Source organism: Protopterus annectens, chromosome 4.part0 (genome assembly GCF_019279795.1).
Source record: "Protopterus annectens isolate FY-2018-M chromosome 4.part0, PAN1.0, whole genome shotgun sequence".
Lineage (NCBI taxonomy): Eukaryota > Metazoa > Chordata > Ceratodontiformes > Protopteridae > Protopterus > Protopterus annectens.
In genome coordinates this window covers 573,182,451-573,200,353 of record NC_056733.1, presented here as the reverse complement: position 1 = coordinate 573,200,353, position 17,903 = coordinate 573,182,451, and positions in this window count along the sequence as shown.

Here is a 17,903-nt window from a genome sequence, read left to right as displayed (position 1 = left end):
CCTGTTCATTCTTGCTCTGTGCTGGCTGTTTGGTGTGCATTGTGAGTGTTTTTGCAGGCTTGGGGTGCACTCTGGTGATAGAGGGGAAGGCGTGCATGTTCTGTCTACTTGGGGCTTCTTTATAAATGTAAATGGAATGAAGAGGTATATAGGATGAATGAGTGAGGAGTGGAATGATAATGGCTGTGTGAGTGTCCATCCTCAGACAGTGGTTAGGATTCGGTTAGCAATCTAGGGTTGATATGGCCATGAGGGCTGTTGGTTGTCAGTATTAACCATGGCTGCTACAATTAAGTGTTGCGGATTTGAGGCAGTTTCTTTGCAGCAAGATTGGCAATCGAGGGGGGTGACTTTTCATCTCAGTGGGTTATCGGACTGTGCTCAGGGGTTAGGACTTTGTAGAGTGTGTGGGATTTGCCCCAGGTGTTGTGTGTGTGAACTTAGGCTTGTAGGCCTTTGGCATCATGGCAAACTTTCGTGGAGGGTTGGAGTTGCTTCATGTTGTTTGTTCTGCACTGTTCTGACATGGCAAACTGCTGGGAATGGCAGTCTCGGCAGACTGGAATGAGGAAAGCATGGCTCTCGGCCAGCCTGGAGCAGGGAGAGATGGATTCCTAGGCACTTTTAAAATGTTGCTGCAGTTGAATCATGGGGGTGAGTGAAACATTGGCAATTGTAGTTGCGCAGTGTTTATTCGAATGATTAGAAGACCATTGAATGTTGCACTGTGAATCTCGTTTTGGGTTGGTATGCAATGTATACTTTGTCTACAGTTGAATACCCACAAGACATTGCTGTGTTTCCGTTCAGTGTGGCAGTATTTTGGCTGAGTGTGCCTTGTTTGGAAGGATTGGAGTCAAGCTGGTATGGTGATGCAGGTTCTGTTGATGACCAGTCGGGATGTTTATGGGCTTCCAGGTAGCTGCGTGTAACGGTTGGTGGTCACTGCGCATGTCTGGGTCACATAGTAACAATTATGGCAAGTAGTAAGCTATGTATTTAGGTAACATAGAAATTTTATATTTGTTTTAAAGTATATTGACTGAAAGGGATAAGTAATACACACCTCCTCCTTTCAAGCTTCCTTATCTTGCAAAGTATATCTTTGTTCTGCAATGTCGTGTACAGGTTGCTTTCATGAAGTAACTAACTCATAGCAAACTGCCCCTTTTTAGGGTTCATAAATGTTGCTAATACAGGCAAGCATACTTTGTTAACAGTTCTCTGTGTTCTGGTGAAAAGTGGGTAGTTGTGTATACTTGTTGCAGGTATTGGGGGCCCTAATACAAAAAAAAAAAAAAAAAAAAAAAGGGATTTTACACTTATGTTTCTCTTTTACGATGGTAGTTACCTCATAGTGATGTGCAACTACTGTCTCCAACTAATTTCCTTAAAATCGTTAGGATTTCTAACTTATCTTGGGCACATAACTACAGTTAATGGGATGCACCTTTTCTCATAACCAACTCTGGTTTCTGGATGGACAGACAGCCCAAGGGCTGCTGTGGTGGGAATGGGTGTATCACAGCTGAGGTTTAGAACTTCATGTGGAAACAGGGTGTGTATGTGAAACCCACAGAATTGAGGTAAGTCCTGGTTTGTTGTTTTGGAATACAGAGCATATGAAATGAGAAGGTAAGCAGTAGTGGTTTTGGTGGTCTCATGGGGGGGGGGGGTATTGCAGCACATTGGAGTTCAGGCCTGTTTGATTCCCGGGTTAAGCTCATACAGCTTCGGTGTACTTTTGTGGGCTGTGAGGCACTGGAGAGTGTCATTCACTTTTGCGCAGGTGCAGAGTAGTGTTAGATGCTGGAAGGGGGGGGGGGCAGATTGTTGCAGAAAGAAGGACCAGCTTTTCACCTCACAATCATATCTCTCAACTGTTCCTAATTTTAGGGATGTCCTTTAGCTCTGTCCTTCTTAATCTATGTTGAAAGTTAGTGACTTTTGGAGGAAGGTGGTGAATTATGATTAAGGAATAATGACAATAAGAGTTATAGACTGCTTTAACTTGAGGAAATGTGTATTTCATATGCACAGATTCTGTCAATGTCTCAAGTTAATAGCATTAATATTTTATAGGTGTCCCTGAGTTTCTGGATTTGTCCCTGATTCTGTTGGTGTTTGTCCTCAATTGCTTGTGAGCTATGACTGACAATTTAATAGATGCACTATGGCTGAAGCTGTACAATTCTAAGGTTAGCAGGAGGGAAGGCATGCTAACCTCATCTTCATTGTCATTAGCTGGTGATGATATAAATGGACAGTTTATACTTGTCATTTGGGGTATGCAGTTCTATGGGGCAGTAGTCTTGAGTTCCTTTCATAGGCATTTCCAGGTCACAATATACATGTCTCAGTTTGCATACCAGGATTTGTGATGGGGTAAAAATAGTGTCCGAAGGGATTAAAGTTTATTTCAGGGAGCTGTCAATTAGCCAAGTGGAGAAGGTTGGTAGAATAATAAATTTTGCATTACCTTTCTGATGGATTGCTGATATCTGAAGTTTTATTTTGCAGTCCCAGAGTGTCATGTTGCTTTCATACCGATCGAGCTGCACGGCAGAGAAATGGACAGGTGAAAAGGAATGCACAGTGATATAGAGTTAAAAAGGATCTTTCATCAAGAAGAAGACTCCTGACTTATCCAGAATGATAAAGCACAACTAACCTTTGTTTGCTGCTATAATAACTAATTATTAGTAATGTTATATAACTCGCTTGATTTATGTGATGTTACACAGTGATTATATACTCTCAAGGCGCAAACAAAGTTCTGTTAATTAAAATCTTTACAGTTGGGAGTTATGAAGTGATATGAGTTTGCAACAGTCTGTCAGGGAGGGCTCCCTACATTGGGTCATTGTCCTGCTTTTACTTATAGCTTTGTTTACACATTTTCTTCAGTGAAATTGAGAGAGATAACTCGCATCTACTGTGTTGCTGTTTTGCAGTAAGGGGACATGGTTGCCCTGAGGTGTCAGGAGCAACACATTTTAGCTCATTATTTCGATCTTTATTAAACTTTGGGTTCTCATATCTGACAGATAACTTATGGTAGACATTAAGGGGTGTTGTACTGTTAAGGTGCCTGCTGCATAGACATAAGGCATAGGATTTTAAACTCGTTTTTGTTCAATCTTGCAAGGCAAGGTGTTTAATTTGTTTTTCTTTTGCAGATGGCCGAGGTCTGGAGTTTGGCAGAGCATTGGGTGGTGATCTGAAGGAAGGAAGGAACTTGAAAGGGGATGAAGGTTGTTTCAATGGGATGTCACGGTCGTCTTGGTGCTGCACAATGGAGTCACAGATGGGGGACTGCAGAGATTTAAGGGTGAAGCACAGAGTGGGCATCTTCAGTGACCTGAAAGAAGTGAACTTCAAATGTGAGGAAGTTACAGGGGTGGATGTTCTGCTGAAGCAGTGGTGCATGAGAATGTTTCAGGTAATGCTACTGTATGAGGTGCTCATTAAGGCATGTCAGAGGTGCCACTTGGCATTGTCAGTGCAGTTTGGGAGCAGATTGGGGAGAGGACGTAGGAGGTACATCAAGGCCAGGGGGAAATGGGCTTGTGGTCGTCCACAGGTGGGGTAGAGTCACAACATTGTGAGGTGGGGTTGCCTTTTTTGGGGAAGGGTAGTTGGTTTGAGTTTTCAGGTGGCAAGGCTATGTAGATGGGTTTCTCAGTGGGTTGTGCTGTGGGCAGCAGCGGCTGACACTTTAAGACTAGATGATTACTGCAGTTTCATGAGTGACAAGGTTTAAGTTGATTCACTACATTTTGGACAGTCGTTCATATGCTGGAAGGTAGGTATGACAGTGTGAAGACTGGCTGACATTGCCTACTGTTAAGTAAGTTGGTTGTTTGTTTGGTATATGGAGGGTCATTTGGCTTAACGTTTGCATGGTTGCTGCTTTACGGATGTACTGATGTCATTAATAGGGTGGTTTGGTTATCCAATGTTTTCTTTCTTTATAATGGACATGGGGTGTGATGGGGGATTACTAGGCAAGTGATCTATTAGGAAAGGACATTTCATTTTGGCCACTGGTGTATCCATTGGGTGGATACAGAGGCTGCAGTTAGGCAGGCTGGCATGTTACTGCCCTTGTTTCTTTTTCTGACATTGGTCATTTAGTGAACTTACTACATCTTGGTTAGTGGTTCAGTGTTTTAGAAGTTTGGGTAGGTGGAAAGAGGGCAGACTGAAAGACTTTGGCTAATGGCAAGATAGGTTTTGTTGTGGGGGGAAGATTTAGCTAAGGGTACGGTAGTTGCAAGGATGAAAAGGCTAACTGAATTTACTGAAATTTGATCGGTGGTTTATGGGTTTCAAGGGTGGGGATAGGTTGATAGCTGTGAAGTTTGACAGACTTTGGTTATTAACAGAGGTTTTGTTGCAGGGGTTGGTGTTGGGAAATGGAGATCCATGGAAATAAATTTTATGTGGCACTTTATGTGATGGGGTAATTTAGTCATTTAGAAGGTGGTTTGATGGTCAGCAAATGTTAAGCTGGTTATGTTTTTCTGTTTACATTGCATAGTTGGATGTTGGAAAGGAAATTTAAATTTTGTTATTACATACCCTGGATTGCTCCTGTACGTTTTCACATAGCTTTGGGTTTAATGTTTCATTGTTGAATTGGGCATGTTACATAATGGGACTCCTTAGAATATTATTACTGGTAGTCAAAGGAAATGAGAGTTACTTAGGCTACACATTATACAAAATTATGGTTATTTTAGTATTGGAGAAGGATCATTGGATTATTTTAACCATTTAATCAACGGGTGGCTTTGGGTGGTCATATGACAGGGTGTTGGGCTGATAGAGATCCAGTTTGATTTAAGGTGGATGTTGTTCACAAAATTATGTTTGGCTTAGCCCTCATTTTATGTGTGGTTAGGTCTAAAAATGTTGTAAGAGGGAGGGGGAACAGCCTGGTCAGGCTGATGGGTGGAGAAGAGGGACAGGCTTGCCCTCTTCTGTTCCCCCTCTGGTGTTGGATGTTCCTTTCAATGAATTGGGAAAAGAAAGAGAGCAGTTGGAGGCTGCTTGATAAATAAATTAGCAAGCGGAGGTAAGCATGCTGATTATTAGTTTGAATGTTTAATTCAATAAGTGGTAAATATAAGCAAGTGGAGGTAAGGACACTGCTTATGTGGTTGGAGGTGTAATTCAATAAATGGTATATGAAGTGAATTGTTGGATGCTGCTTCGTAAGTAAAGTAAGTAAGTAAAGGTATGGATGCTGCTTACTGGGTCAGGATGAGGAGGTCATGCTGTCCTGATTAACATTACATGGATAGTTATGTTGTGATTAAAATCAGCTGTACTATGTTCAGTTGTAATTAATAAATACTGGTTATCAGAACTATGTTATGGAAGTTTTATTAATAAAGGTCGTCAAATGTCATTCAGTGTGGTGTGTGTTTATTGAAGGGGACCGGGACAAATGAGATTTGGTAACAAACCAATTTGTACAGGGACATCTTCAGAAGGGGATTAGATAGATATTAGTGGGAGGTAAGAGGGTGGAGGGATGAAAGGGTTAAGTGGAAAGGTGGGATGATAGGGAGGAAATGAGGTAAAGGGGAGGGGCTTAAGAGGTCTAGGCAAGTGTAGCTGGGTATGGGGTCACATGTTGGCATGAACTTGCTACCCACCTTCCCTCCTCTTTATTATTGGTAAGGAGGTGGCTATTTCATCAATCTGGGTAGGGTGGAGAAGAGGGACAGGCTTGCCCTCTTCTGTTACCCCTCTGGTGTTGGATGTTCCTTTCAAAGAATTGGGAAAAGAAAGACAGCAATTGGAGACTGCTTGATAAATGAATTAGCAAGCGGAGGTAAGGACGCTGTTTATTAGTTTGGATGTTTAATTCAATAAGTGGTAAATATAAGCAAGCAGAGGTAAAGACACTGCTTATGTGGTTGGAGGTGTAATTCAATAAATGGTATATGAAGTGAGTTGTTGGATGCTGCTGAGTTATTGGATGTTGCTCTCTAAGTAAGGTAAGTGAGTAGAGGTATGGACGCTATTTACTGGGTCAGGATGAGAAGGTCACACTGTCCTGATTAACATTACATGGATGGTTATGTTGTGATTAAAATCGGCTGTATTATGTTCAGTTGTAATTAATGAATACTGATTATCAAAACTATGTTATGGAAGTTTAATAGCGGTCGTCAAACATCATTCGGTGTGATGTGTGTTTATTGAAGGGGACCAGGACAAAGATCACTTTTTTTTTCAAAAACATTTTTATTTTGTTTTCATTATAAACATATGCAAATGTACATATAACAAATACAATAAAACAATAAGAAAACTATTTACAATATTTACGTAATGAGTGAACCGCTATCAGGTCAGGTGTGCCTTTTAAGTATTTTAATTTATATGCTTTATATATATATATATATATATATATATATATATATATATATATATTTTTTTTTAATTCTATTTATATATATTCTATATGTATACATATATTTATGTGTATGCATTCAGCATACATATGTACAGTTTTTTATATATTTGCTTTTTATGCACATATTTAAATATATTTATATATATATATATATATATATATATATATATATATATATATATATATATATATATATATATATATACACATATATATTTTTTATATATATTTAACATATGCCATATATGGAGCATTCATGATTATATATATGCGCTTAGAGTGCACAATTTAGTCTGGATATTTCAGTGTTCATTTCTTTTTCTTTATGTCTTGGTTGTATGTCATTTGCTATATGCAATATGTGGGTTTGACATTTCTTCTTTAAACTTTTCAGTTTCACTAATTGTTTCATTGGCACGTGTATATATTTTGTTTTTTTTTGTTTTTTAAATTTAAATGTTGTTAAGAGATCTGAGGAAGCTACATATAGCGAAAGCGCTTATCTCATGAAATAAAGATTCATTTAGCTTTTTATTATATTAGTTTCGTGATTCTTGGAATATTGTGAATATCACTTGAAGATTTTTGGATTGTTGCAGAACTTTTGAATTATTTTATTGACACATCTGCTTCGCTCCTATCCTCCTACCTTTGCTGATTATTTACAATATTTACATTCATCTATGATAAACAATCATTTTATCCATGAGAAGTTATCAGTATTTGTTCAAAAGGTTTTCCAATTTTTGCCATGCTATTTTTTATGAGTAATGTTATGAGTTCTATAAGAAATGGTTTGCAGTTCTTTTTTTACAAAAAACTTTTGCTAAATTAATAAAATCTTTAAATATCAAATCTTATTTACTTTTTCAGTTCAAAGTATTAACTTTTCTGGAAATTGCAAGAATTAACCAGAGTAACTGAATGTATTACATTAAGTATAGAAACATTGAATAGGATTAGTGAGTTAGAAATATGACAATCAGACCGTAAAGCATTTACAAAATATCTGTAGTCTTTCCAGTATTGAACAACATTTCTACATTCAATGAACATGTGAAGCCAGTTGGCCTCTAGTAATTCATCACATGTCCAACATTTACTTTCACTGTTTTTGAGTATAAGATTTATTTTATGTGGAGTATAGAAACTCCTGTTCATAAATTTCCATGTTTACAATCTCCAATATATTGAAGAAGAGGTACCATACATAGAATTCAAAAAATTTTTTTTGGATTCATCAGATATTTGTTCTCCATTAACCTTTACATAGTAATTCCAAAAATCTGAGTCAAATTTAGTGTCTTCTCTTAGTATCTTATAGATAGGTGAGATACTTAATTTTTGATTATCTGTGTTTTCAAGACACCTAATAAAAAGCTGACTCAAACTAGATATAGATTTCGTCTCTAGATTGATTGATACTCTCATTTTGCTTTATATAAACTGCTGTAATGAGTGTATAAACAACCGTCTTGACTATTGTCAAAAAGTACAGTTTTGTACCTACCATAAATGTAGATGTTCGAGGATCCACATTGCTGCAGTCCTAACTATTGGGGTAGTCCGCTGTCCAGTCGGCCCGAATACCAAAGTATATGGCTGACGTCGGTCAGGGCGCATTAGACTGACGTCAGTACGTCAGGGTACTAATGCGCATGACCGACGTCATATCCTCAGTCTTTTCTTGCCCCAGATGTCAGAAGACCCTGAAAAGATAAGGCCAAAAACCAAAAATTCCCAAAATACCTGCACCAAAAAATATATATACAATATATACACAATTAGCAGAATATAACCTCACCTACACAACCACCCCTAAACACAGAGGGAAGGAGGGAGGTAAATTTGACTGCAGCAATGTGGATCCTCGAACATCTACATTTATGGTAGGTACAAAACTGTACTATGTTCTTCATTCCACATTGCTGCAGTCCTAACTATTGGGTAGAATCCCAAAGCAGAGGTAAGGGAGGCTGGCAAATCATAAGGAAGCAGGAACTGACAACATGCCTTGCAAAATAGCTGTGGCAAAACCAGCCCTAGACTTAGAGTAGAGAGGAAGGTGATAATGCTTAGAGAAAGTATGCACTGAACTCCAAGTAGCTGCCTCCAAAATATCCTTAGTTGCCACCCCTTAGAAATGCTGTGGAAGTGGCAGTAGCCCTAGTGGAATGAGGCCTAATCCCAGCTGGAATCTCCTTGCCATGATGGGAATAACAAAATGTAATGCAACACCCAATCCACCTAGAAATAGTTTGTTTTGACACAGGCTTGCCCTTTGAACTCAAAGCAAAAGAAACAAACAACTGCTGAGACTGCCTAAAATCCTTAGTCCTGCTCAAATAATAACGCAATAGCCTGTGTACATCTAAAGTGTGCAAAATCTTTTCCCTTTATTCTGGGGATCTGCATAAAAAGTAGGCAAATGAATAGTTTGGTTTAAAGCCACACTAGAAACCACCTTAGGCATAAAGGAAGGATTAGTACGTAAAGATACCCTATCCTTATGAAAAATCAAAAAAGGCTCCACTGCCATAAGGGCCTGCAACTCAGAAACCCTTCTTGCAGAAGTAATGGCCAACAAAAAGCAGTCTTCCATGACAAGTATTTCAATTCAGCAGTAGCCGAGGCTCAAAAGGTTGTAGAGTAAGTTTCTCCAACACAAAATTGAGATCCCAAGCAGGAGTAGGAGCTCACGTGGGGGTCTTATATTCTTTGCCCCTCTAAGAAATTGCTTGAACAAAGGATGCGAAAACAATGGTGGGTCACAATCATAGTGAGCTGAAATTGCTGCAGCATGAATCTTAATGGAAGAGAAAGACAAACCTTTGTCCAGTAACTCAGTAAGATATTGAAGAGCCACACTCAAATTTGGCTCAGTAATCTCCAAATTGTTTGCTGCACTCCAAAACAAAAATCTCTTCCATTTTTCTGCGTACACTTTCCTTGTACTAGGTCTTCTGGCTTCCATAATCACATTTAAAACTTGTTGAGGAAGCTGGGACCTGCTGTCTTTCAAAACAGAATATGCCAGGCTGTTAGATGTAGAGAGTGAAGCTTGACATTGAGCAGATGACCGTCCCTCTGAGACAACAGGTGTGGAATCAAGGGTAAAGGCCATGGAGGCTTCCTTACCAGACTCCTCAGTAATGGGTACCAGTGCTGCCGAGGCCAATCTGGAGCTATTAAAATCATCCTTGGCTTGTCTTGTCTGACCTTTAGAAGCACCTTTGGAAGAAGAGGCAGAGGTGGAAAGGCATACACATGAAGATTTTTCCAACTGAAAGAAAGAGCATCCACTTTCCAAGCTGTGTGATGAAATCCCTTCGTGCAAAACTTTGGCAGCTGGTGGTTTAGTGGAGAAGCGAACAGATCTATGTCTGGAGTTCCCCATGACACTGTCAATTTTTGAAATACATGAAGATCCAGTTTCCACTCGTGGGGATCCATGATTTGTCTGCTTAATACATCTGCTAAGGAGTTCTGTGCTCCCAGCAGAAACCTTGCCTGAAGAGTTAGTTGCAGACTGAGCGCAGTCTCCCATAAAATCATTGCTTGTCTGCACAATGGGTAAGAATGTGTTCCCCCTTGTTTGTTGATGTACCACATGACAGTTGTGTTGTCTGTTAGAATCAACACCTGCCCTGGAAGAAGTAACTCCTTGAAAGCAATTAATGCAAACTGAACTGCTAACATCTCTTTCATGTTGATATGTAGATGCTGTAGTCTGGCAGGCCACTTGTCTTGTATCCACTTTCCATTTAGATGAGCTCCCCAAGCAATATCTGAGGCATCTGTCGTTAGAATCTGACTTGCCTCTGGCCGGGTCACAGAGAGTCCCTTGTTTAGGTGACATTCCTGAGCCCACCACAAAAATTCCTTTTGAATGCAAGGTATTATTTGAATGACAGTGTCCAAATCCTGGCAGTGCTGTGTCCACAGATTTTGAGATACCATTGTAGCTTCCTCATATGCAGTTTGGCATTGGGAAGCACCAGAATACAAGATGCCATGAACCCTAAGGCTTGAAGGACTGTCCTTGCAGTCAGCCCGGACTGAAGAGATAGATGATGGAAGTAACTGGAAAGATTCTTTTGTTTGTCCGGGGTTAAAAGGCCATCTGGGCTGCTGTATTCAGTCTCACACCCAGAAAGCACATGTCTTGAGAGGGTACTAGACTGGACTTTATTTCGTTCACAGAATACCCTAGGCATCTTAGCACTGCTATGACATATTCCAGATGCTGTAGAAGATCTTTTTTCTTGAGCCAGAATCAGGCAGTCGCCCAAGTAAGGATAGATTTGGATTCCTTTTAGCCTGAAGTAAGCTATCACTGGAGCCAGAACCTTTGTGAATACTCTGGGCAGTAGATAAGCCAAAGGGCAATGCAGAGAACTGATAATGAGAATTTCCAGCTCGAAAACGCAGATACTTCCTGCAACTTAGTCTTATTGGCACATGAAGGTAAGCTTCCTTGAGATCTAAAGTTACCATCCAGTGATCTTTGCCCAGCAGAGGTAAAAGCTGTTGTAACGTCAACATTTTGAACTTGGGAATGTCCAGATAAGTGTTGAGGATAGATAAATCCAGAATTGGTCTCCACGTGTTCCCCTTCTTTGGTACTAGGAACAGGCGAGAATAAAATCCTAGGCCCCTTTCCGGCACAGGAACTGACTGAATGGCCCCTATTTGGAGCAACAGAGAAATTTGCTTGTGAGCCTCTGTTCTTTGAAGAGGAGGAATGTCTGGCATGCCTTTGAAAGGAGGCAAGGTATGGAAATAAAACCTGTAACCGTGGTGAATAATATCCAGAACCCATCTGTCTTGGGTAATTAAATCCCAATTTTCTTTGAAAAGAGACAGCCTTCCTCCCAAAGGCGCTGCCATGCAAGAACGCATTGGCAGCTGAAAAGGCAGGTCATTGGGTCTGCTTACGAAAGGACTGACCCCTGCCCTCACCAGAAGTCTGAGCAGGGGAACTCCTGTCCTAGGCCTAACAGAACCCTGAGCTCTGCCCCTACCACGTCTAGACCTACCCCTAGACTGGGAATCATAAGCAGGATAAGTCCATCCCTTAGTAGGCCAATTTCTACTAAACTTCGGAGGCTGCACCTGCAAAAATCTTTAACAGTTTGCATAGACTTAGCCTTGTCCTCCATTTTCTTCAAAACTGCTTCCACAGGCGAACCAAACAACACATCAGACTGTAAAGGAGCATCCAAAATCCTTGTCTTAACATGCTCAGCTAAATTCTGATCTCTCAGCCAGGCGTGCCTCGAAGAACAGAACCAGTGGCAGCCACCCTGGAGGAGGCCTGCACAGCATCAAAACCACACTGCAAGGAATGTTTACCCACCTGTTCAGACACATGAACTAAATCCTGCAACTCTTTACACTCAATACCTTCAGCCAGAGCATCCACCTTAGATTTCAACTGTGAAAGAAGATAATTCTGATATTTTAACATGTGAAACTGACAATTCAATGCCCTCATGGCTAAAGTGGAAGAAGTATACACTTTCTTTCCCCATCTATCCAAAGCCCTTGCCTCTTTATCAGGAGGGACAGGATTTTTAACAACTGAGGCCTTCACACCTTTAGGCCCCTGAGAGACAGTTTCTGGGTCTGCCCTAGATACTTATGAGCTTCAGGCACCCTATAATACCTATCCGGTTTAACTGGGGCAGGAGGCAAAGAATCAGGATTCAGGGAAGCCTCTGCAAACACATCTTCCACCACATTCAAAACAGGAGGTATAGCTAAAGGCCTATGCTGGGGTAAAAACAAGAATTCCCTAAGCCTTTTCCTGGAATCAGAGAAATCTTGACCTTCCCATTTAAAATGCTCCCTCATGGAATGCAGAGTCTCTGAAAATGAAAAATCCTCAGGAGGAGAAGCAGAAGGAGTAGAATCATCCACATCAGAATCACAATAAGGAGGTACTCCTGCAAGTCTTCAGCCGAAGACTCAAGCCTCGAGCATTGCTCAAAACTCTCAAACTCAGGTTCCACCCTAGGCCTCTTATCAGGAGGGGCATAGAACCCCTAATCATAGTAATCAAATCCTCTGCCCTTTTAAGCATATGGTTCTTAGGCAAAGATCCTGAAGCACTAGGAGGCACCCCCACCGTAGCTACACTTGGCCTGCCCTCAAAGAAGCCTTGGAAACTGAAGGAGGCTCTAACCACCTTAGGAAGAGAGGGAAGAACAGCCACCTGAGAAGCCCCTCAGCCTGGCCTACTTCCTGAGAGGATACATCCTGTAACAGTAAAGTCTCTCCTGAGACTCCAAAGAGACACCTGGCAAAACCTCCGGCTCCACTGAGCCTTCCAAAGAACCGACGCTGGGACTGTCGGTCCTCCCCCCTAGGCTTTGCTGCTTTATCTTTCCCTTTTTTAGCCGAAGCCGGCGTCGCAGCATCCGACGGCATTTTATAATTACAACGCTTCCCAAACACTAACCTGGCACAGTCTAACCTTCTCTTAATAGTGCGTTTGTTAAATCTAGCACAAGAGCGGCATCCAACAACGTCGTGCTCAGGCCCTAAACAAGGTATACACAAAGTATGGTAATCCCTATGAGGTATCTGTTTCCCACAAGAAATACAGTTATTCACTTTTTCTGACATCCGGTTAAATACTGAGGCAAGAAAAACAAAATATTCCCAACGGGTACTTAGCCAACTTTGATTCGGTCTGAAACTCTGACTTCAGAAACTTTCAGAACGCCAACCTGCACTCGCAAAATTGCTTCTGCATCGGACCATGCGGCAAAAGACTGAGGATGACGGGTCATGCGATTAGTACCCTGACGTACTGACGTCAGTCTAATGCGCCCTGACCGACGTCAGCCATATACTTTGGTATTCGGGCCGACTGGACAGCGGACTACCCCAATAGTTAGGACTGCAGCAATGTGGAATGAAGAACATCTTCATAAAAGAGAGTTTAGTGGTTTAATACTCTTATTTTCAATAAACTGATGCCAGAATATCAAGTTATTTTCCTTTAATTTTTGCATCGCATTGATATTGAAAGAATCTAGGCAATCAGGGGAGTATGCTACAGGGAATATAAGAAATAGAAATTGTTTAATGTTGTAATTACAATCGATTATATTTTTTAAAGTTATTAAATATTAGATTAATGCCATAAGAAAAATGATCAAACTTCTTATTAAATAAACAAAATTCATGTAAAAGCCAATGAACTCTGCTTATTTCATATTGTTCCTTAAATTGATTTGCTTTAGTTCTGACATCAGTTATATGAATATCATGCATTGTTTTCCAGCTAGATATACATGTAGGTGTGATCCAATGTAATATTACATTAATTACAACTAATTTGGAATAAAGATCTAAGCTAGGGAATGCTATCCCAATAATGTTTCAAGCTCTAATGTGCCATTTATATGCAATCCTAGGTTTTAAGGGGAACAATAAAAATGTAAGTAGCATGGAATCTAATTTTTTAAATAAGTTTTTGGGAGGGGGTAGTATTTATGACTGTATATAAAACAAAATTTTAGGTAAAAATTATCATTTTAATTAAACTTACCCTATCCTCCATTGTGAAGAACATTTTACTCCATCTTTTGATTAGTTCACTAATGATGGTTATTAAATTATTGCAGTTTAGTTTAACAGACTCTTTCCATGTACTCTTTATACTGACACCTAAATATTCTAATACATCATTCTCTCAATTAAACAGGCTATTCTCTTTTAGGTTTTTGTTGACCTTTTTGTTAATTAGTAATGTTTTTGGATTTATTATGATTAAATTTAAGCCCTGAAATTCTTTCAGACTTGCTTAATGTATTTATAACATCATGCAAAGACCCATCAATATCACCCAACATTAACAACATATCGTCAGCAAGTAATTGTATCTTAGGAAAATAGTTTTCTGATATATGTAGCAAAAGGTTCCATTGAAAGAGCAAACAATAATGGTGACAAAGGACAACCTTGTCTAGTTCCCTTGAGGATTTTTAGTGGTGAGGATAGACATGATCCAATTTTCACATAAGCTTGTGCCCCACTATAAATTTTCATTAATAAGTTGACACAATCTGAGGAGAATTCAAAACCAATCAGAATTCTTTGTAGATAAGACCAACTAATAGAATCAAACGCCTTTTCTATGTCTAGGCTAATAATAGTTCTTAACAACACCTTCAGGGAACAGCTACTGGACCCCAATGAAAGTCTTTTAGAAAAAACGATGACAAGAACTGCAGACATTACCAGATCAGTGGAGCAGTGCAGGTATTTTAGGATGTCCTGCAACAACTTCACCCTGATGATCTCCATGGAATTCATAGGAATTTCAACAGAATTTAGTCTTGTGACCATTTGCTCCTTTTCAGTATCCACCCTTATGTTATACCCTCTTTCTGTCAGAGGGCAAGGGCAGTGAAGCCTGGGGTGAATTTATGGGTACCTATGCAATCATCTAAGTTCTGCTTGAAAGATGATAGCGTATCACTTTGCTTAATAAGCATGAGCAGTCTGTTGCTGGGGAGTTGCTATGTGATGAATCTGAATACAGAGGTCAGATAACCATACTCTGAATGGCATTGTAAATATCTGTCATTGTATTTTTTATCTCTTTTTCTGTTTGGAGAGTTTTTTTTTGTTTCTAGCTAATGTTTGTCTCAGGTAGCATTGAAAATGTTTGTTGGCTACTATGTGGTACTTTTATTTCTGGTGGTGGTGGTCACACATACAGCAATATGTCAATTACATTTATTGTGGGGTTCAAAAGGGACTTAATGTGTGGCAATATTATGCTAAACCATCTCAGTGTGCATGCTTGCTACCTTGGGGTGTCCCAGTGTGTACCAAGGCTATATACCTGAGTAGATCTGTTAAGTTATATACAGGAGACACACACTTGCCTGTTGGCTGAGATGGAGATAATGGGACATAGGCAAGTGGCTATAGATCATACATGTTCTGCCATTATTCTTTACCCTTTTAGAGTTCTGTGATGTGATCCTTTCTCCCTAAGCATAAGCAGAATAAGACATTAACTGTATCATCTACCACAAGAGGTAGGAGAGTGCAGCAGCCAGGCAAAATCAGTTCTACATATGAATGTTGACCCATGTCAGATCTGTTTATAAATGTTGACCTGTGTTATTTCTCTTCATTCTATTGTTAGGGCCAGGCAAGATCAGTTCTATTTATGAATGATGACCCATGTTATTTCCCTTCATTCTATTGGTAGGATAAGTTCATATATGCTAACATTCACATGGTGTCTCCTCCCCCAAGGTCCAGTTAATTGTGGGCCTCAGCACACAGCTCAGCCACAGTCCATCACTGCTGAGAATGTAGTTGAGGAGGGGTAATGATGTGGAGACTGGTTCAACAGAAATCTCTCCCTTGCAGGTAGCCCAGGCCCACTGCCTGATGATTTCCCTTGGCAACTTAAATAAGTGGTGGAGATTGCAGTGGGGAAGTAGTACACAGGCACATAGCCATAATGGGCTACACATTCACTCACCTGCCAGCTCCAGTTATTGGACTGCCAGAGTAGGGTGTAGTTCTTACCACCGGCTGCCCTGATCCATCAGCTGGTGATGGATCACAGTGGTGTCCCTCAGGATCAGAGCATCAGATTCATGATCCTGCCAATACTTCTCCCTATCCCCAGCCAGCTGGGCCTCCTTCCTGTTGAGTTCATACCAATACCAAGTGGATTGTCCAGCCCTTTCCATCACTGATTGTCTGTGCTCTGTTCAACCCACATCTGCCCATCCTAGTGTATCATATTCATCCCTGTTTGTTAGTGTGATTCTGGGCTTGTCTTTTTGCCCCTACACACAAACCTACCTTCTCTTTTCTTTCTCTCATTTTATACTACATTTCTAGTATTTACTTCTGTTTATGTAAAGAAAACGGAACCCTATACCTCCAAATGGGTACCTTGCTTTACACGTACTCCACATTCTTGTATGTTATGCTTCTGTCACTCTGCTTGTTGCCGTTCCTTTTTTTCTGCTTTTCTCTACACCCCTTTCCTCCCCTTTATGAATCTGACAAGAGTACTTTTTGTGGACACCATACCACTGTACTGCAATTACTAGATAGCTATATATCATTATGCACGGCTTTCTGCCATCCTGTTGAGGGACTCCATGATACGTGCAGCAAACCTCAGTATATATTATTTAAGTATGCAGCAGGGTCTGAAATAACATTTTCAGCTCTCACAAGATTTATGCATGGTGGGGTCTGGTTAGTCTATCAATTGATCCTTAGGCTTCTGTGTGTATGTTTCTTTGCATGGATATGCCTGCTTGTGTATTTGCTCTGCTACTCACCTGTGTAAATTGTAGTGTATCTACCTGCATGAAAATGCTGCCTGTCTCATTTTAAATACGTAGTTAATGCATGCACTACTGTCTGCTGCTGCAAAGCTGTGCAGGCCTTGCATAAGCATGCAGCCCATCTTCATGAATCTCAGACTTATTTCTTGAACATGCTAAAAGCTTCATAACTCATTTAACTAAAGTTTTTGCCTAAGTTTCTAAAGAGACATACCATTTTGGGGCATTTGAGTACCCATCAGGCTGTCTGAGCTTAAATGTGAGGTCTTTTAATCAAGATGTCTTTCTAAAATATATGTATGTATGTTGCACTTCATAAATTATGCAAGAAATGAGGTAGTCAGTGAAACGTATGTGATTGTGATGAAAAGAATGATATTAAAATACTAGCTATTCTAGCAAACTGATTGTTAATATTACCATTTAAAAAAAATATGAAGCTAAGCAATTTCGAAATAGAATAAGACCAACACACACACACACACACACACACACACACACACACACACACACACACACACACACACACACACGCACATAAGCACACATAATGGTAAGAAATATTTTCTTTCTTGTTTAATCCTGTGGATGGTTAAGAAGTTTCCCTGAGATTAAAAATACATTATGCATTAGTAATAGACTGTGACATATGCCTGTCTTTGTCCCATTAATCCTTTTTAAAGAGATAAGCGAGTAAGAGCTCGGATTAGTAATGATGGATGTTTCATTGTTATTCTGCTGAATAAAATGGCCTTGAAAGTATTTAGCATTAATATATGTTTTTACCTTTGAAGTGCTCTTGTACTAATTATTATATTGCAGAGAAAAAATTTAATCTACATTTTCAATATGGAACTAATCAATTCATTAAAGGAAAAAGTGATCTGTACACAATAAGTTTTAAAATGCATTTTTACAAGGATGTGTAAAACAGAGAAACATTTGCCTTTTCTGTTTTCCACTCAAGCTTCAGATGATGATTGCTAATATAGCTTCACTATTAGCATTTAATTCTGAAAATAAATTATGCAACTCTTGAAAATAATTAGATTGTCATGTCTGTTTTTGACAAGAAGAAGAAGTGAAATATAAAGCTGGGCCTTTGCGGGGAAAAAAATCAAACTGTA